This window comes from Rhinopithecus roxellana, chromosome 7 (assembly GCF_007565055.1).
Source record: "Rhinopithecus roxellana isolate Shanxi Qingling chromosome 7, ASM756505v1, whole genome shotgun sequence".
NCBI classification, from domain to species: Eukaryota; Metazoa; Chordata; class Mammalia; order Primates; family Cercopithecidae; genus Rhinopithecus; species Rhinopithecus roxellana.
The window spans coordinates 136,322,897-136,343,786 of NC_044555.1; the positions used below are offsets into that span (position 1 = coordinate 136,322,897).

The following is a 20,890-nucleotide window of genomic DNA, read 5'->3' on the forward strand; positions in this document are numbered from 1 at the left end:
AAAGCTACGTTGTCAGCTGAAGTATATAGAATACTTTCAGTGCAAGGGTCAGAACCCTTGGTGCTCTTCAAGGAAGGTGTTGTTCATGGTTTAGAGGCCTTGCTTGCAGACCCCCAGCAGAAAATTGAAACTGTTATCTCTGATGAAGTGATTAAATGGACAAAGTTTTTCATAGTATTCAGACTTCCTGTTTTAATGTTTATTACTGAAAAACATGGAAATTACATTGCTTAGGTACAAATGTTTAACTCACATATCTTAACCAAATATACACTCTTACTTGGACAAGACAAAAAGTCTTTTATAGAGAGTTTTACTGCATCAGTAGATCAAAAATTCATCTCTTTGATGTCATTAAGCTCTGATGGTTGTATATATGAAGCCTTGATACCAATACGTCCAACTGACCCAGAAAAAAATCAGAGCTTAGTTAGATCACTGTCGCTCAAGGCTGTTGTGTCTGGTAATGCTCCAAATGGAGTTGCACTCACTGCCCTGGATCAGGATCACGTCACAGTCCTAGGAAGTCCACTAGCAGCTTCTAAGGAATGCCTCTCTGTATGGAACATAAAATTTCAAACACTACAGACTTCAAAAGAGTTACCACAAGGGACCAGTGGTCAACTCTGGTATTATGGGGAGAATTTGTTTATGCTACGTGGAAAATCTCTAGCTGTGATTCCATACAACTGTGAAGTGTCATCATTAGTAGGTGCTCTTGGAAAACTCAAGCATAGTCAAGATCCAGGAACTCATGTTGTGCCCCATTTTGCAAACTGGGAAACACCTCAAGGATGTGGACTTGGGTCCCAGAACTCAGAGCAGTTAAGAAGAATTTTAAGGAGATGAAAAATTGAAGTGAGTTTACAGCCAGAGGGATCACCATCCAAACAACTTTTGTCAACCGCAATGAAAGATTCAGAAAAGCACATTGAAGTAGAAGTATGGAAATTTTTGGCTCTGAAGCAGACACCTGACTTTCATACTGTCACTGGGGACACAGTAACAGGACTTCTGGAAAAGGTGTAAAGCAGAACGATTGTTTTATCCCCGGAACTGTCTGATGCAGCTTATCCAAACGCATGTGCTTTCTTACAGTTTGTGCCCTGACTTAATGGAGATTGCCTTAAAAAAGAAAGATGTACAGGTGTTACAACTCTGTCTACAGCAGTTCCCTGACATTCCTGAATCGGTCACCTGTGCTTGCTTAAAAATTTTCTTGAGCATTGGTGATGACAGTCTTCAAGAAACAGATGTCAGTATGGAGTCAGTTTTTGACTCTAGTAATTCTGTACATGATGAGAAAATGGAAGAGCAAACTGAAATTCTTCAAAATGGCTTCAATCCTGAAGGAAGATAAATGCAATAACTGTGGTCAAGAGTTAAATAAAAAGCCCCAGGACAAAACAAAGGAGACCACTTCATGCCCTGTGATACCAAAAGGAGCAGCTCTACTTAATGCAATTCTTCATTCAGCATATAGCGAAACATTTCTTCTGCCTCATTTGAAAAACATCCCAGCACAGCATACCATGCTGTTTCTCAAGTATTTGTATTTCCTTTATCTGAAGTGTAGCGAAAATGCTACTATGACTCTTCCTGGAATATACCCACCTACCTAGAACCAGATTATGGATTGGATATGTCTACCTCTGGATGCAAATTTTACTGTTATAGTAATGATGCCAGAAGCAAAGAGGCTACTGATAAATCTTTACAAGTTTGTAAAATCTCAGATATCTGTTTATTCCGAGCTCAACAAGATTGAAGTAAGTTTTCGGGAGCTACAGAAATTAAATCAAGAAAAGAATAATAGAGGATTATATTCAATTAAAGTGCTGGAGCTCTTCTGATATTACCAATTCTCCTTCATAGACATTTTATAAAGCTCTTTTATGTGAACTGTTGCTTCATCCAGGGAAGAATGGTGTTTTGTTTGCAACCATCTCGGTGTCAAGAGAAACATGTCAGTGAGTACCTGGACCATCACTTATTGATGCTCCGGGGTAGGACTGCAGGTTTCACATGAACCTATTCTAGGTTGTGGACATTGGTGTGCAGAGGTTCTGCAATTTTTAAAAAATATGTAACTGGGTTGATTTTAAGTAAAATTATTTGTGTATTGATAAAAGTCTAATTTCTTATATATTTTGAATTGTTTTTCTTTTAATAAAAAACGACCATTGAAGCAGTGAAAAAAAAAAAAAAAAGAATCCGGTGTGCCAACAGAAGACATTTAATTATGCCATCACATATGAATTTTCTGTCCTCCAAATTGACCCAAAACCTCGTACATCTCTTAGGCAGCATTCCTTTCCTGGAGGAGGTGCTTTGAGGGGAACTCTGGAGGAAGAATAAGGTTTAGATAGTGAGTTCCTTGGAGGCCAGAACTGAGTTCTCCAAGTTTCTGAGCCTTAGTCTATTGCTTCTACTTCCTCTACAGGTTCTCCCTGGACTATTTCTCTCATTCTTGTGCTTTAACTTTCATCAATATGCAGTTATCTCCCTGATCTTGGTCTCTTACCAAAACCTTCCCCCCATAAAGCCAAATGCTACTTGGATATCTACACTGATCATTCCACAGCCACTGAAATGGAAGTCTTCAACCTACATAACTCCATCCAAACAGCTTCTCCACTGCATGGCACTGGCATCTACCCAGTTACCCAGACCAGATTTCTCAGCATCACCCTTAACTCCTTCCACTCCCCCACCTAATCTGCCATCAGGTCCTGCCAGTTTACCTCCTAATTATTTCTGGACTGTATCTTTACCTCGCCTACCCTCCTGCTACTGCACAAATTTAGGTCTTTATTATCTCTCACCTGGATTACTCTTCATTGTCTCCTCACTGTCATCCCTCTAGAGTCTCCTCCACACATCAGCTGAAGTGATTTACCTAAAATGCTAATTCAATTGCATTATCCCCACTGCTGAAAACCCTCTAATGGCTTCCCAATCTGAAAAACAGATTAGAGACATTCCTTCTGAAAGTGCTACAGCTGAATTAGTGTCACCCTGTCTCAGACCTCTTGGGTGAGCTCAGGCAAATCCCTTTCCTTCTCTGGGCTTCAATCTCCTTATCTAAAAAATAAGGGGCTTGGAAGAGTTCTATATTTCCCAAAATGCATTGTCTGGACTGCTGGCCATATGAAATGCTTTTTCCACATGGGTCTGGACTAAAATGTGTTTGGGGAATGCATTCTCTAGCTCCTGTTGGAGACTGACAGTGCACCTTGACATGTCACTGGCTCTGACAAGCCTGGCAATCAAGAAAGCTTGCTAACTTCCCTCCACTCAAGTTTCCTCAAACTTTTGTCACCACAGAATCCTTTTGGAGCTGAGCATCTATTAGAATCTTGAGGAACCAATGTTTGTGGAACATACTTTGGGAAATGCCGGAGTGGATCATTAACCAGGACTGCATTGCTATGATTAGTGGTGATTCTGTTTAAGTTATTATTTGAGACAAGAGGATGATGTCTGACTCAGGTTTACATCTACCACAGCAGATGCTCAGATAATGGTTATTGAACAGGGGGTGTAATAAGAAATGGATAAATTGAATGGAAAGTGCACCTATTTTAGATGTGGACAGTAGATTCCTAGCCATGGTAAGAGTAGATTGTTCCCAGAAAGAGTACAAATCTTGATGGGCAGAGTGTGCTAACTACAGAAGTGATGGGTACTTCTGTGACCCATGTGGCTGTCTGTACTGCTGGACATGTCCATTCATGGCCATTATCATTTGACAGTTCCTCTGGGAAAGTTTACCCAGGGACTCTGGGGTGTGACAAGAAGAGAGCTGCCCCACTCTTGTGCCTTTCGTTGCACGAAAGCCATCGCTGGCACTTGTAAATGTTGACTCTTAGTAGCTCTGCTAGAAAATCAGCATTTTCTATCTCTGGACCATGTCCTGGACAAGGCAGAAGTCTTCGTGGCATTGGGCATGGAGCCTAGTCTGCTGTATTCCTCCGCTGGGTCTTGCATTAGCACTGATTGCTGGCAAGGCCATCAGCCTAAGGCTGTGTTTTTCTAATCAAGGAAGCCAGTTTAGCACTTGGGAAAGAATAATCAGCTGAGCCACGTTACTTTCCCCTCCTGGTAGAAATAATGTAGGCAGAGACAGTGGAACTTTTGCGAATGGTTTTGCAGGCAGCCCCAAGTCACTGAGGTTCTGTACTCTCCAGCCACTTCAGGGCTGCTCACTGCGGTTCACCAATAGGCCTTCCTGTCCTGGGACTGGTGAGAGAGACCCAATCCTCATGACGTTTGGAGCCTTTCAGCACATACTCCCTGGGGTGGGGGACAGAAAAGCATTTTCTGATCCCCCAGGCAAGATTACCAGGGTTCAACTGGAGGAAAGCTGGTATTAATATTCCATTATTCCTAATTGTAGAGAATGAAACCAAGACCATACACACACACACACACACACACACACACACACACGCGCTGAAGTCCACACAGCAAGAAGATGGCAAGACTGAAGTCCCAATCCAGGTCAGACTAGTTGCAACGCACTTGCTCATGACACCACATTGCATCTCTGTTAGTTGTTTGTTTGTTTGTCTTTACCAGAGTTTGTGGGCTCTTTGAGGGCAAGAGCCATATCTGATTTGTAGTAGGGCCTGCCACATAGTGGGTGTTGAGGGGAGCTGGTAGTCAGCATAAGGCTGCTTGCGTCAGAGCATTGTGGTTCACTTGTTAAGGGTGTGGGGGAAAGTTCTCTGCAATGTGGGCTTTGAGAAACAAACGCATCTGCTCCTTACTTGCCAAGCCTGGCATCCCCCAAAGATAATTACTGTGGACTCTCAGCTGTTGGAGCTGAGAGGCTATTCCACATCGGCTGAGTGTGTTTCCCAAAACAGGTTTACATTGTTTTGAAACCATGGTGCAGAGCACCCAGAGAGCAAATAGAAGTTGATCCCCACACAACAGGCAGTAACTAAGACACCAAGAGTGAGTGGGACAGGTTTGGGTGGCTAAAGGGGAAAGCTGGCTAGTGCCGAGGGTATGCACATTTTAGAAAGGGACCCACACCTGTGGAAGGCAACCCAGTCAACTGAAGCAAGAGTCCTAGGACTGTTCCTGACCTTTAACTCAATAATTCTTCTTCCTGAGATTTTATTCCTCAGGAAGCAGTTCAACAGAATTGAGAAGATACATGCATGAAGATGTTCGTTATGAGATTGGCTGTAGTAATATAACACTGGGAACAAATGAATTGCCCAACAATAATGGGTGGCAAATTAAATTATGGCATATCCATTCCATGGCATATTATGAGAACATTTAATATGCTCATTCTGAAACGTGCAGCGGTCTGAGGAATACATGCAACAGGTTTTGAAAAGGAAGAGGCTCCATTGTGTTTACACTGTGATCTTGCAACTTACAAAAACTCATAGTAAATGCGTAAATAAAAAGCTGTGTTCTGGTGATGGGATTTGGGTGATTTCCTTTATAAAATATCTTGATCATTAGTGTCATTGCTATATTGTTTTTGCATTTCTAGAAGGAACTGTTTGTGTGGGTACATGCACCTTTGTGTGGGCGGAATCAACACAGAATTTCTCCCCAAAGCTAAATCTATTTTAAATGGATTCTTACATCTACTTAATAATAAAAGTGTATATATGAGGAACACAGACAGGAAGAAAACAGGTGCTGGTGCCATTTGATGCATGATCAGCACCATGACATGTTATTAAAAAGAAACCAGTGAGGGAGGGATTATCATGGTGGACGGGAGGCAGGACTAGATTGCAGCTCCAGACAGAGCAGCGTGCGGTGGCTTGCAAATTTAAGATTCAGATTGACTGGAAGAACAAACCAGCAATCTCAAGAGGACCCACATACCCTCTGAAGGAAGCAGACTGCTCCTGCAGGACCCAGGAGACACCCCAAATACTGTGAATGCCCCAACTACAAAAGTGGGAAGGGGAGACCCTCTTCTCCCGAACACACACACACACACTGGAGAAACTGAAGGTCTGTTTGTGGGAGAAGTTTCCTACCTTACCTGGAGCTGAGTCAATTTAGGGAACCAAGCAAAATACAGGGGTAGAGGAAGCAGCAGAAAGGCCCTAGGGAGCTCGCTGGATCCCCAGACAGCCCATTCCTACCTGGCATCACAGGGATCCATTGGGAGGGTGGCCAGAGGAGCATGGGGTAAAACGCCAGAGAGAAAGAAATCTCCAGCTGAACTTCATAACAATTTGAATGGGGCAAGAAGCCTCTTGGCCAGAAATCAGGGGAGGGCGCAAATCCAGTGTGCAGACTCCACAGGCGGGAGAAGAATCAATCCCTTTTATTTTGCAGCTGGGAGGTGGGTAGCCTGGGGCATGTTTTCAAGCCCGTCTCACTCACTGCCTGGAAACAGACTCAGGGCTGTTGCGGGGTGCCTGGTGGGAGTGAGACTGGCCCTTCAGTTTGTGTGGGACCTTGGTGAGGCCTGTGGCTGCCAGCTTTCCTCCACTTCCCTGACAACCTGTGTGACTCAGCAGAAGCAGCCATAATCCTCCTACGTACACAACTCCAGTGATCTGGGAATCTCACCCCCATCCCCCACAGCAGCCACAGCAAGACCTGCCCAAGGAGAGTCTGGGCTCAGATATGCCTAGCCCTGCCCCCACCTGATGGTCCTTCCCTACCCACCGTGGTAGCTGAAGACAAAGGGACATGTAATCTTGGGGGTTCTAGGGCCCCACCCAGCACCATTTCCTCTCCATACTATGACAGCTGATGCTCTCTGGAAAGTGCCACCTCCCAGCAGGAGGCCAACCAGCACAAAAATAGAGCATTAAACTACCAAAGCTAAGAACCTTCATAGAACTCATTGCACCGACCCCCCCTCCCCCACCCACCACCTCCACTGGAACAGGTGCTGGTATCCATGGCTGAGGGACCCATAGACAGTTCACATCACAGGACTCTGTGCAGACAATCCCCAATACCAGCCTGGAGTCAGGTAGATTCACTGGGTGGCTACACCCAGAAGAGAGACAACAATCACAGCAGTTTGGCTCACAGGAAGCCACACCCATAGGAAAGGGGAGAGAATACTACAACAAGGGAATACCCCATGGGACAAAAAGAATCTGAACAACAGCCTTCAGCCCTAGACCTTCCCTTCTGACAGAGCCTACCCAAATGAGAAGGAACCAGAAAACCAACCCTGGTAATATGACAAAACAGGGCTCTTTAACACCCCCCAAAAATCCTGCTAGTTCACCAACAATGGATTCAAATCAAAAAGAAATCCCTGATTTACCTGAAAAAGAATTCAGGAGATTAGTTATTAAGGTAATCAGGGACGCACCAGAGAAAGGTGAAGCAGGAAATCCAAAAAATGATACAAGAAGTGAAGGAAGAAATATTCGAGGAAATAGATAGCTTAAAGAAAAAAAAACATATAAAATTCAGGAAACTTTGGGCACACTTTTAGAAATGTGAAATTGTCTGGAAAGTCTCAGCAATAGAATTGAACAACTAGAGGAAAGAAATTCAGAGCTCAAAGACAAGGTCTTCAAATTAACCCAATCCAACAAAGACTAAGAAAACAGAATGAGAAAATATGAACAAAGCCTCCAAGAAGTCTGGGATTATGTTAAACGACCAAACCTAAGAATAATTGATGTTCCTGAGGAAGAAGACAATTCTAAAAGCTTGATTTGGAGGAATAATTGAGGAAAACTTCCCTGGCCTTGCTAGAGACATAGACATCCAAATACAAGAAGCACAAAGAACACCTGTGAAATTCACCACAAAAAGATAATCACCTAGGCACATTGTCATCAGTTTATCCAAAGTTAAGATGAAGGAAAGAATCTTAGGAGCTTTGAGCCAGAAGCACCAGGTAACCTATGGAGGAAAACCTATCAAATTAGCAGCAGATTTCTCAGCAGAAACCTTGCAAGCTAGAACGGATTGGGGCCCTATCTTCAGCCTCCTCAAACAAAACAGTTATCAGCCAAGAATTTTGTATCAAATGAAACTAAGCATCATATATGAAGGAAAGATACAGTCTTTTTCAGACAAACAAATGAGAGAATTCACCATTACCAAGCCACCACTATAAGAACTGCTAAAAAGGGCTCTAAATCTTGAAAGAAATCCTGGAAACACATCAAAATGGAACTTCTTTAAAGCATGAATCACACAAGACCTATAAAACAAAAATACAAGTTAAAAAAGCAAAAAAAAACAAAAAAAAAAAAAAAAAAAAAAACAAAAAACCAGCAACAAAGAGCACAATGAATGCAACAGTACCTCATATTTCAGTACTAACATTGAATGTAAATACCCTGAATAGCCTGGATGCTCCACTTAAAAGATACAGAACTGCAGAATGGATAAGAACTCACCAACCAACTATCTGCTGCCTTCAGGAGACCCACCTAACACATAAGGACTCACATAAACTTAAGGTAAAGAGGTGGGAAAAGGCACTTCAATGAAGCAAATGGACACCAAAAGTGAGCAGGGATAGTTATTCTTGTATCAGACAAAACAAACTTTAAAGCAACAGCAGTAAAAAAAAGACAAAGAGGGACATTATATAATGGTAAAAGGCCTTGTCCAAGAGGAAAATATCACAATCCTAAAAGTGTATGCACCTAGCACTGGAGCTCCCAAATTTACAAAACAATTACTAATAGATATAAGAAATGAGATAGACAGCAACACAATAATAGTGGGGGACTTCAATACCCCACTGACAGCACTAGACAGGTTATCAAGATAGAAAGTCAACAAAGAAACAATGGAATTAAACTATACCTTGGAACAAATGGACTTAACAGGTATATACAGAACATTTAATCCATCAATCACAGAACACACATTCTGAATATTCAACAGTGTATGGAACTTTCTCTAAGATAGACCATGTGATAGGCCATAAAATGAGCCTCAATAAATTTAAGAAAATTGAAACTGTATCAGGCACTCTCTCAGTCCACAGTGGAATAAAACTGAAAATCAACTCAAAAAGGAACCTTCAAAACCATGCAAATACATGGAAATTAAATAACTTGCTCCTGAATGACCATTCAGTCAAAAACAAAATCCAGATGGAAACTAAAAAATTCTTCAAACTGAATGATGATAATGACACAATCTACCAAAACCTCTGAGATACAGAAAAGACAAGACTGAAAGAGCAAAGTGACATTCTAAGGTCACACCTCCAGGAACTAGAGAAACAAGAACAAACCAAACCTAAACCCAGCAGAAGAAAGGAAATAACCACATCAGAGCAGAACTAAAGGAAATTGAAATAAAAAAATACAAAAGATAAATGAAACAAAAACCTGGTTCTTTGAAAATATAAAATTATTAGACCATTAGCAAGATTAACGAAGAAAAGAGAAAATCCAAATAACCTCACTAAGAAGTGAAAGAGGAGATATTAAAACTGACACCACTGAAATACAAAAGATCATTCAAGGCTACTATGAATACCTTTATGCACATAAACTAGAAAGCCTAGAAGAGATGGATAAATTCCTGGAAAAATACAACCCTCCTAGCTTAAATCAGGAAGAATTAGATACCTTGAACAGACCAATAGCAAGCAGTGAGATTGAAATGGTAATTTAAAAATTACCAACAACAACAAAAAAAGTCCAGGACCAGACAGATTCACAGCAGAATTCTACAAGACATTCAAAGAAGAATTGGTACCAATCCTTTTGACACTATTCCACAAGAAAGAGAAAGAAGGAACCCTTCCTAATTCATTCTGTGAAGCCAGCATCACCCTAATACCAAACCCAGGGAAGGACACAACCAAAAATGAAAACTACAGACCAATATCCTTGATGAACATAGATGCTAAAATCCTTAACAAAATACTAGCTAATTGAATCCAACAACATATCAAAAAGATAACCCACCATGATCAAGTGGGTTTCATACCAGGGATGCAGGGATTGTTTAACATACGCAAGTCAATAAATATGATACACCACATAAAAAGAATTAAAAACAAAAATCACATGATTATCTCAATAGATGCAGAAAAAGCATTTGACAAAATTCAGCATCCCTTTATGATTAAACTTTCTGCAAAATTGGCATAAAAGGGATATACTTGAATGTAATAAAAGTCGTCTATGACAATCCACAGCCAACATGATACTGAATGGGGAAAAGTTGAAAGCATTTCCTCTGAGAACTGGGACAAGACAAGGATGCCCACTCTCACCACTCCTCTTCAACATAGTACTGGAAGTTTTAGCCAGAACAATCAGACAAGAGAAAGAAATAAAGGGCTTTCAAATCGGAAAAGAGGAAGTCATACTTTCGCTGTTTGCTGACGATATGATCGTTTACATTCAAAACCCTGAAGACCTCTCCAGAAAGCTCCTAGAATTGATCAAAGAATTCAGCAAAGTTTCTGGATACAAGATTAATGTACACAAATCAGTAGCTCTTCTATACACCAACAGTGACCAAGCAGAGAATCAAATCAAGAACTCAACCTCTTTTACAATAGCTGCAAATAAATAAATAAATAAATAAATAAATAAATAAATAAATAAAAATACTTAGGAATATACCTAACCAAGGAGTCAAAAGACCTCTGCAAGGAAAACTACAAAACACTGCTGAAAGAAATCATAGATGACACAAACAAATGGAAACACATCCCATGCTCATGGATGGGTAGAATCAATATTGTGAAAATGACCATACTGCCAAAAGGAATCTACAAATTCAATGCAATTCCCATCAAAATATGGGATTTTATGATTCACAGAATCATAAAAAACGATTATAAAATTCATATGGAACCAAAAAAGAGCCTGCATAGCCAAAACAAGACTAAACAAACAAACAAAAAAATCTGGAGGCATCACACTACCTGATTTCAAACTATAAGGCCATAGTCACCAAAACAGCATGGTACTGGTATAAATATAGGCACATACACCAGAATAGAGAACCCATACAACAGAATAGAGAACCCAGAAATAAATCCAAATACTTAGAGCCAACTGATCTTTGACAAATCAAACAAAAACATAAAGTGGGGAAAGGACACCCTTTTCAACAAATGGTGCTGGGATAACTGACTAGCCACAGGTAGGAGAATGAAACTGGATCCTCATCTCTCACCTTATACAAGATCAACTCAAGATGGCTTAAGGACTTAAACCTAGGACCTGAAACTACAAAAATTCTTGAAGACAACATTGGAAAAACCCTTCTAGACATTGGCTTAGGCAAGAATTTCATGACCAAGAACCCAAAAGCAAATGCAATAAAAACAAAGATAAGTAGCTGGGACCTAATTAAAGAGCTTTTGCATGGCAAAAGGAACAGTTGGCAGAGTAAACAGACAACCCACAGAATGGGAGAAAAACTTCACAGTCTTAACATCTGACAAAGGACTAATATCCAGAATCTACAACGAACCCAAACAATTGAGTAAGAAAAACAAACAAACAAACAAAAATCCCATCAAAAAGTGGGCTAAAGACATGAATAGACAATTCTCAAAAGAAGATATACAAATGGCCAATAAACGTGAAAAAATGCTCAACATCACTAATGATCAGGGAAATGCAAGTCAAAACCACAATGCAATACCACCTTACTCCTACAAGAGTGGCCATAATAAAAAAATCAAAAAACAGTAGATGTTGGCGTGGATGCCAAGGAGATTCCATGGATGTGGTTATCAGGAAACTCTTCTACACTGCTGGTGGGAATGTAAACTAGTACAGTCACTGTGGAAAACAGTGTGGAGATTCCTTAAAGAACTAAAAGTAGAACTACCATTTGATCCAGCAATCCCGCTACTTGGTATCTACCCAGAGGAAAAGAAATCATTATTTGAAAAAGATACTTCCACACGCATGTTTGTAACAGCACAATTCACAATTGTAAAATTGTGGAACCAACCCAAATGCCCATCAATCAACGAGTGGATAAAGAAACTGTGATATATATGAATACTATGCAGCCATAAAAAGGAATGGATTAACAGCATTTGCAGTGACATGGATGATATTGGAGACTATCATTCTAAGTGAAGTAACTCAGGAATGGAAAACCAAACATCATATATTCTCACTGATATGTGGGAGCTAAGCTATGAGGATCCAAAGGCATAAGAATGATACAATGGACTCTGGGGACTTGGGAGGAAGAGTGGGGGAAAGGGGCGAGGGTTAAGACGACAAATACGGTGCAGTGTATACTGCTCAGGTGAAGGCTGCACCAAAATCTCACAAATCACCAGTAAAGCACTTACTCATGTAAGAAAATACCACCTGTACCCCAATAACTTATGGAAAATAAATAAAAAGCTAGGATCCTTCCATGGTACAACTGGCTATTCATGAAGCTTTTGAAATGGATGAGGTTGTAGTATCTGGTCCATTGTTGCCATTCCTAGATTGCCAGCCAGGTCTCATCTTAAATCTCTAATTTACAAATGGTTCTTGCCTATCAGTGATCAGGGGTGTATTCACAAACTTTTTCTCATATAAATAAAAGAAAATGGGCAGTCTTCCCCAAATAGGAGAAGGAAGCTTGTCCTAAATTCCAAGCTTGAATGTTCATTGGTCTTTTGAGGGCACTGTAGGCAGAGCTCCCCAGTCCCCACTACTGGACAAGGTTCCCTTTGTCCCAGAGATAGCAGGGTATGTGACAGAGCAGTTTGTAGAGACAGCAGTGGTGACACCACCTCAGTCATCCACCATTGGTGTTGATGCTCCGCTTGTCCTATCAAATGTCAGCCTTGAGCACCCTGACCCCTGCCTCCAAGCCTGATGCATGGGAAAATACACCTTGGAACTGTGTGCAGTAAAGTCAAAGTGTTTGGCCTTCATATATTGTCCCCTCCCCATTCCTGCTACCCTCTTCATAATTGTAACCTTTTTGGATATTCAGCTTGGAATAGTGGGCATGCAGCCCCTCACACCACCATGCTAATTCACACCATTCACACCCAGAGGCAATTAAACCTAAGAATGGCCAAGATGTAGAGGGGACCAAGGTACTGTCTTGTCTTGAGACCTTTGGTGTTTCCCTTTCAAGACTTTACTGCACTAGCTGGGCTAGCTTGGGTACTTAAAAGCTGGGCTTGGATACAGAAGGATATATCTATATATGTATACCTATATCTATATCTATAATTATCTATCTCCATTCTTTCTCTCATTGCTCTTCATAGCCAGGGCCAGTAATAAGGAAACTAATGCTGAGAGTTAACATGGTCTGTTCAAGGTCTTGTATCTTGAAGTGATATTGCTACTGCCTAAACTTTGGTCTCTTGTCTTCAAGTCCAGTGCTTTTTGGTAGGTAGCCACTAGGGAATATGCTCTGATTTGGGCATGGCTTAATGGCATACCCTAATACTACTGTTGTATCCACAAGCCTAAGTTGGGTATACCGTAGGCCCATCCCTGTGCTAGGTATGGAATGGGGCAGCAGTTAAGATGCACTGTCCAGCCCGGCACGACCTCACTCCAACCAATTTAAAGGATTGCCCTGTAAATACTTCACAGTTCCGGTCCACCAAGACTTGCTGCTTGTCTGCATGGGTCTTTACTTTCCTCGCCTCAGCTTGCCTTTCCGTTGCCATTTTTACTTTTAAAAAAATGTTTTTAGTTGTGAAATATACAAACAAAAAGGTATATAGCCAGATTAACAAACTGCATAAAGCAAACACTCATGTAACCATTATCCAGATCAAGAAAGATAACATTACTAGCACCCCAGATACCACCCACATGTCCCTTCCTAATCACTATACCCACACCCCCTGCTCCCCACTCCAGGAAGCCACTAGCCTGACTTTCCAGTAATCACTTGCTTATCTTCAGAGTTTTACCACTTAACTAGGGATACCTAAACACACTATAGCTTTGCTTATATTTTTGAACTTAATGTAAGTGAGATCATACAGTATATATTCTTTTGTGCATGGCTTCCTTTCATTGTTTGTGAGATTGAGACATGTTATTGATATAGAACCTTTCCATTACCTCAAAAAACTTTCTCCTTCCCTTTTGCAGTCAAACTCCTCCCACCCCTGCCCTAGGCAAGTACTGATCTGCTTTGTGTCACTATAGATAAGCCTTGCCTTTCGTAGAATTTCATATGAATGTAATAATACAGTGTGTACTCCTTTGTCCCTGGCTTCTTTTGTTCGTCACAATTTTTGACCTCATTAATGTTGTTGTATGCATCAGTAGTTTGTTTCTTTCCCATGTTGTGCAATATTCCATGTTGTGAAGATACTACAACTTGTTTACCCATCCATTCATCTATTGATAGACATTTGGATTGTTTCAAGATTTTTACTATTACAGATGAAGCTGCTATGAACATTTCTATACAAGTCTCTCTGTGAATGTAAATTTTCATTTCTCTTGGCTGATATTTAATAGTGGAATTGCTTAGGCTGTATAATTAATTGGTATATGCTAAACTTTATAATAAATTGTCAGAGGATTTTTCAAAGTGATTATACCATTTTGCAGTTCCACAATGCAAGGTCTGAGATCTATTTGCCCCACATCATTACCAACACTGGATATTGTCCAGCTTTTTAGTTTTTACCATTCTTGTGGGTGTGAAGTGGCATCTCTTTGTGTTCAGTTTGAAATTTTAATTCTTGATATGATGAGTGATTTGGCATGGAAACCTGGATATTTCAGGTATTATGTTATGAGACTCCGGGTCTCATTTATACTTTATGTTTAATCTAGTTTATTCTAACACCAATGCAGCAGGGAAAGAGGGGAATAAATTTGTATTTCTCTGATAACAAGTGACAGTGAATATATTGTAATGTGCTTGTTGGTCATTCATGTATTTTCTTTTGTGAAGTGTCTATTTTAATCATTTGCCCGTTTTTAAATTTGGGTTCCTGGTCTTGTTATTAAATTATAATTGTGATTTCTATATTCTTGATATAAATCCTTTCTCAGATATATGGTTTGCAGATTTACCATTTCATTTTTTTAGTGATTCAAAGAGCAAAACTTAATGAAATGCAATGTATCATTTTTTTCTTATATAGTTTATACTTTCTGTGTCCTATCAAGATGTTTGCCTCTTCCAAATTTGCAATTATTTTTCCTATTTTTTTCTTCTGAATTTTTATAGTTTTAATTTTTATGTTTAGCTTTATGAACCATCTCAAGTTAATATTTGTATGTATGGTATGTAATAAAGGTTGAGGTTCATCTTCCCCAAATGAATACTCAGTTGTAATTGCACCATTTTTTAAAGTCTATGCTATCACCCATTAAATCGCTTTGACACCTTTGCTGAAAATCAATTGGTCATACATGTGTGAGGCTATTTCTGGACTTTCTAATTTTTTCCCTTGATATACATTTGTCTATCCTTATACCAATACTCTACTTCCCCAATTGTTTAATCTTTATAATGATTCTTTAAGCCAGTCAATGTAACTCCTACAACTTTGCTCTTCTTTTTTAAAAACTTTTATTTGTAAATTGACATTTTTATATAGTTCTATGAATTTTAGCATAAGGGTAGATTGGTGTAACTACCACCGAAATAGGATACAGAACAATTCAATCTAGGGGTAGCCTATCAAGACAGAAATATTTTAGGCAATAACTGTACTGTTTTAGCCCAACGCCACAGGGGAAAACAAACAAACAAGCAAACACCTTTGGCCTGACCACACTCACTCCAGCAAAAGCTGAGTGAGAAAGCTAAAATTCTATCCTTGCCAGGCTGTAATGAGGCTCCAGTGTCAGAGAAGGCTGAGTAGGGAGCTAGGACTTTCATTCCCTCCATTTGGGAGCAAGGCATCTCCTCATCCCGTGATGTCAGTGGAGATCTTTTGGGGAGCCTGGATTTATGTCCTCACAAGGCAGTAATGAGGCATTCCATAGACTCCTTGCTGAAATGGTGTCAGAGGAGGCCTACTGGAGATTCAGATTCACCATCATGTAGTGGCAATGACACCCACCTGTGGTGTCAGTGGAAGCAACATGAGGAACAGTGAAAAGGTACTACTACCTCTTCCATCCAGGGAAGTATCATTGAAAGCCTACTAGGGATCTGGATCTCCCACCCCTGTGCAGCAGTAACAAGAAGCATCATCCTGCCTCAGGTACCAACAGAAAGAATCTGAACTTTTGTCTCCATATGGCTATAAAGAGGTGACACTTCATTCCCTCTTCCCTTGCTGCATTGGTGTCATAATAAATTATATTAAACAGAAGATATAAATGAAGCCTAAAGTCTCATAACGTAATACCCCAAATGTCAAGATATCCATACAAAATTACTCATCAAAGAATTAATATTTCAAATGGAATGAGAAAGACAATTAGTTGATGCCCAACACCAAGATGACAGGGATATTGGAAGGATCTGACAAAAATCTAATGTACCCATTGTAAAAAGAATGAGAAATTTCAATGATAAATTACAAACATATTTGGAACAAATGAAAAAATATAACATTTTAGCAAACAAATGGAAATAGAAAATATCAAGAAAAGCCAAGTGGATATTTTAGAGGCAAAAAAATACAATAACCAAAATAAAGAGCTCAATAGATGGATTGAACAGGAAAATGAAGAGACAGAGGAATCAGTAAACTTGAAGTTGCAATAGATATTATCCAGTCTTGGCCAATCAAAAGAAAACAGACTGAAAACAAATGAGCAGAGTGTGAAAGATCTGTGGGACAATAACAAAAAATGTAATATTTGTGTCATAGGAGTTCTGGTAGGAGAGAAGGAGGAGTGTAGGCTGAAAAGGTACCTGAAGAAATAATGGCTGAAAATCCTCCAAATTTTGCAAAAGACATAAACCTACAAGACGATGCACAAACTCCAAACAGTATAAACCTAAAGAAACCCATGCCAAGACATAATTAAACTTCTGAAAACAGTTACTACAAGTAAGCATATTGAAAGCAGAAAGAGAGAAATGACAATTAGAATGACAACAGATTTCTCATAAGAAATCATGTAAGTCAGAAGGAAGCTGCATATTTTTCAAGTGCTGAAAGAACCAACAACCCAAAATACACTAATGAGCAAAATTCTTCAAGAATAAAAAGAAAAACATTCACAGAAGAAAAATTTAGAAAACAATTATATATATATATATATATATATATATATATTTTTTTTTTTTTTCCACCAGCAGGCTTACCCTAAAAGAGTGGGTAAAGCAAGTTCTCTAAACAGAAGGGAAATGATAAAGGAAGGAATCTTGGACATTAGCAAGGAAGAACACACAATGGAAAGATCAAAAATATATATAGTAGACATTCCTTCTCTTGAGTTTTCCAAATTATGTTTGATGATTGAAGCAACAGTTATAACACTGTTTGATGTAATTCTAAATATATGTGGAAGAAATATTTTAGACAATTACATTATAAATAGGGGAGGTTACATGGTGTAAAGGGAAGAAAGTTTTCGATACTTCACTCAAACTGGTGAACTGACACCAGTAAACTGTGATAAAATTATGTATATATAATATCATACTTAAGACAACCACTAAAATAGCTATACAAAAAGATATATTCAGTGACACTATTTATGAAGCAAAATGGACGTTCAACATTATTAGCCATCAGGAGAATGCAAACAAAAATCACATTGAAATATTGCTGCAAATCTGCCAGGATGGCTAAAGAAATTCATAAAACAGTGACAACAACAAGGCTGGGGAGGATGCGGTGAAACTGAATCACTCATACATTGTTAGTGAGAATGTTTAATGGCACAGCCATTCTGAAAAATAGTTTGGTAGTTTCTTAAGAAACTAAACATACAACTATCATACAACTTACTTCCACACAAAACCTGCACGTGAATGTAACTTTATTTGCAGTAGCCTAAAACTGGAAATGGTCCAGGTGTCCTTCAATAGGTGAGTGGTTAAACTGCAATACATCCGTATCATGAAATACTACTCAGCAATAAAAGGGAAATTATTGATTCACACAATAAACTGAATGAATCTTCAGAGAATTAATCTAATTGAAAAAATGTCTATCCCATTTATTATTGGCTTTTTTATATGTATGATTTCATTTATACAAAGTTCTTTAAATGACAAAATTATAGAAATGAATAGACTGGTAGTTACCAGGGTTAAAGAGGAGATTGGGGAGAAGGCAAATAGATGTGGCTATAAAAGGGCAAAATGTGGTATCCTTGTGGTAATGGAAGTATTCTGTATCTTGACTGTATCAATGTCAATATGTTGGTTGTGATATTGTACTATGGCTTTATAAGAAGGTACTGTTGAAGGAAACTGGGGAAGAGTCACTGGATTTCTTTGTATAACTTCTTACAACTGCATGTGAATCTACAGTTACCTTTAAAAGTTTAACTTAAGATTTGAGTTGTTGGATGAGAGTTCTTGTATATTATAGATACAAATCTTTTATCAGATATGTGATTTGCAAATATTTTCTCCCAATCTGTAGCTTTTTTATTCTCTTGATAGAGTCTTTTGCAAAGCAAATTTTCAAAATCTTAATGTTCAATTTACCATTTTTTCCTTTTATGATCATGCTTTTGGTGTCATGTCTAAGAACTATTTGCTTTATTTAGGGGTGAGGAAGATTTTATTTTTTGTTTTCCTTTAAACGTTTTTATAGTTTTACATTTATGCCAATGTCTATACATGTTTTCAGACAATCTCTGAAACCTTAGTATGAGGTTTGAGGGTTAGGTTGAGGCTCTCTTTTAATTGTGTTTTTTTTTTTTTTTTTTTTTTTGCATTCCAATCTTGGGTTTATTCAACACAATTCTTCCACTTTACACAACAAAGTACAAACACAACATCATCTAAAATGCTACAAAGGTATAAAACTCAAAGAGAAATTTTATAGTACTGACTGTACAATAAAAGCAAAAAAGCAACAACAAAAAAAGCAATGTACATGTTGCCAAGATAACCTGAAAGACCACCACAAAGGGCAGGCACAACCATGGCTGTGTGATGATCCCGCAGAGCTGGCTCTCACTCACCAATTTCAGAGTAGGATGGTGGGGTGGGGTGTGTGCATGGGTGTACGGAGAGACAGAACCATGCACAGCAACTACCATGGATGAGAGATCTTTGGGGGTGTGTGACCCTTGAAGTCGGAAGAGGCCTCAAGAGGCCGGGGCTAACAGGGTTGGCAGCTGCACTAAAGCTCCGGACGGCTCCCTTTCCAAAAGGACACCGCCCAGCAACAGCAAGGGCAGTCTGGCCACCATCTCAGGTCACCAGGGAAGGGAAAAGTGTGCTCCCAGGCAGGCAGGGTCACACCACCCCCCAGCGCCTCACTTGTTCCTAGTGGCCCTGCCACTGAACTGACTCTTAGAAACTGGAAACGGGTGAGCTTTCTAGCCAGAAAACCGGAGGGAATCTTGACAGGCACACAACACCCAAACCAACAGCACTTCTGCAGCCAGAGCCCGGCGGGCAGAGGGGTGCTGACTGCTGCCTGCAAATTCTACCCGAGTGAAGGGTTTGCTTTCCTACTGATCTTCCTTTGGCTAGAAAAGTGACAAAACTGAGCTGGGTAGGGTATAAGTTACAGGGGCGAGAGCTTCAGTGGCCTGTTTATCCGGAGGAGTTGGAGCTGGAGCGGCTCCTGTGGCGGCGGCGGCCCGGGGAGCGTGATCTCTGGCGCACAGGGGACCTGCGCCTCGGGGAGCGGGACCTTCTCCTCATCCGTGGCGGAGACCTGCGCCACATGGGCGGTGGTGGCAACATTCTCCTGGGAGGGCTAAATCTCCTGGGGGGTGGCCTAGGCCAGGGGGCCAGCACGGCAGTGGCAGTGATCTCCTGGCCATCGATTTGTCCTCCATCCATGTGCTTCAGCGCCTTCTCAGCTTCATCTGGATTCTCAAACTCTACCTATGCATAGCCTTTGGACAGATGGGGATGCATCCTTTCCACGGGCATGTCAATCATTTTAATTTTCCCATAGGTGGAAAATATCTCCATGATGTGATCCTTTGTCACATTCCTGGTGAGTCTCCCAATATGCACTTTGGTGGGCTTAGGAGATGGGCTCCGCCTTTTCCTCTCCTTTTCATCTCTTTTAGGTGGTTTGGATTTGGAGCGGGAGCGCCTCCTGTTGTCGTGTCTGCGCCGAGAAGGACTTGGAGAGCCGGAAGAGCTGCTGGAGCTGGAGCTGCGGGAGGTGCTGGAGCTTCCTGAGCGGCTGGATGCTGAGGAAGAGCTGGAGCCACTGCTTGAGCCAGTGCTGGTGCTGGAGCCTGAGCTGGAAGTCGAGCTGGACCGAGATCTGGTACTGCTGCTACCACTGGAAGCACTGGGCCTCTTTCGGGTTTTGTCCCTGCCGCGATCCTTCTCACTTGACTCCTTGGTGGCCCCTTTATCTTTTGAGCGATCCTTGGACTTCTCATCTGAACGGTCCTTGCGTTTGGTGGGTGAAGGAGCCCTAGTGCTGGACTTTTTATTATTTTCTTTGACTCCTAGCAAGCTCTTCTTTTTCACTCCTGATAAATCCATTCTCCCCTTCTGAGGTGTTCAAAGCAGCAATGGCGGCCTCACTTATCTGAACTCTCACTTCTAACTTGATTCTGAGAAACGATCCCTAATCGATTGCAATTTACGCCAAAGAGCAGCATCTTTCCGCCGCCACCACCTCCTCCTGCTTTCCTCAGCCTCCGAGGCCGGCGCCGCTCTTAATTGTGTTTTGTTTTTGCTTATGGATATCCAATTGACCCAGCACCGTTTGTTGAGACTATTCTTTCTTCATTGAATTGCCTTTGCAACTTTGTTAAAAGCCAATTGACAATATTTGTATGGGCCTATTGTATAACTCTACTCTGTTCCATTTATGTATGTATCTATCTGTCGATATTTATTGTAACTTTGTGATAAGCCTTGA

At 40.4% G+C, this 20,890-nt stretch overlaps 2 pseudogenes across 2 annotated transcripts; one reads left to right on the plus strand and one right to left on the minus strand.

The window, feature by feature from the left end:
* Positions 1 to 263: 263 nt before the first annotated feature.
* On the plus strand, positions 264 to 2,145 carry LOC104664556 (annotated as a pseudogene). Its single transcript, XR_004058293.1, has one exon. The product of XR_004058293.1 is annotated as a nucleolar protein 11 pseudogene (transcript).
* Positions 2,146 to 18,734: 16,589 nt separating this feature from the next.
* On the minus strand, positions 18,735 to 20,681 carry LOC104664566 (annotated as a pseudogene). Its single transcript, XR_004058294.1, has one exon. The product of XR_004058294.1 is annotated as an RNA-binding protein with serine-rich domain 1 pseudogene (transcript).
* Positions 20,682 to 20,890: the final 209 nt, after the last annotated feature.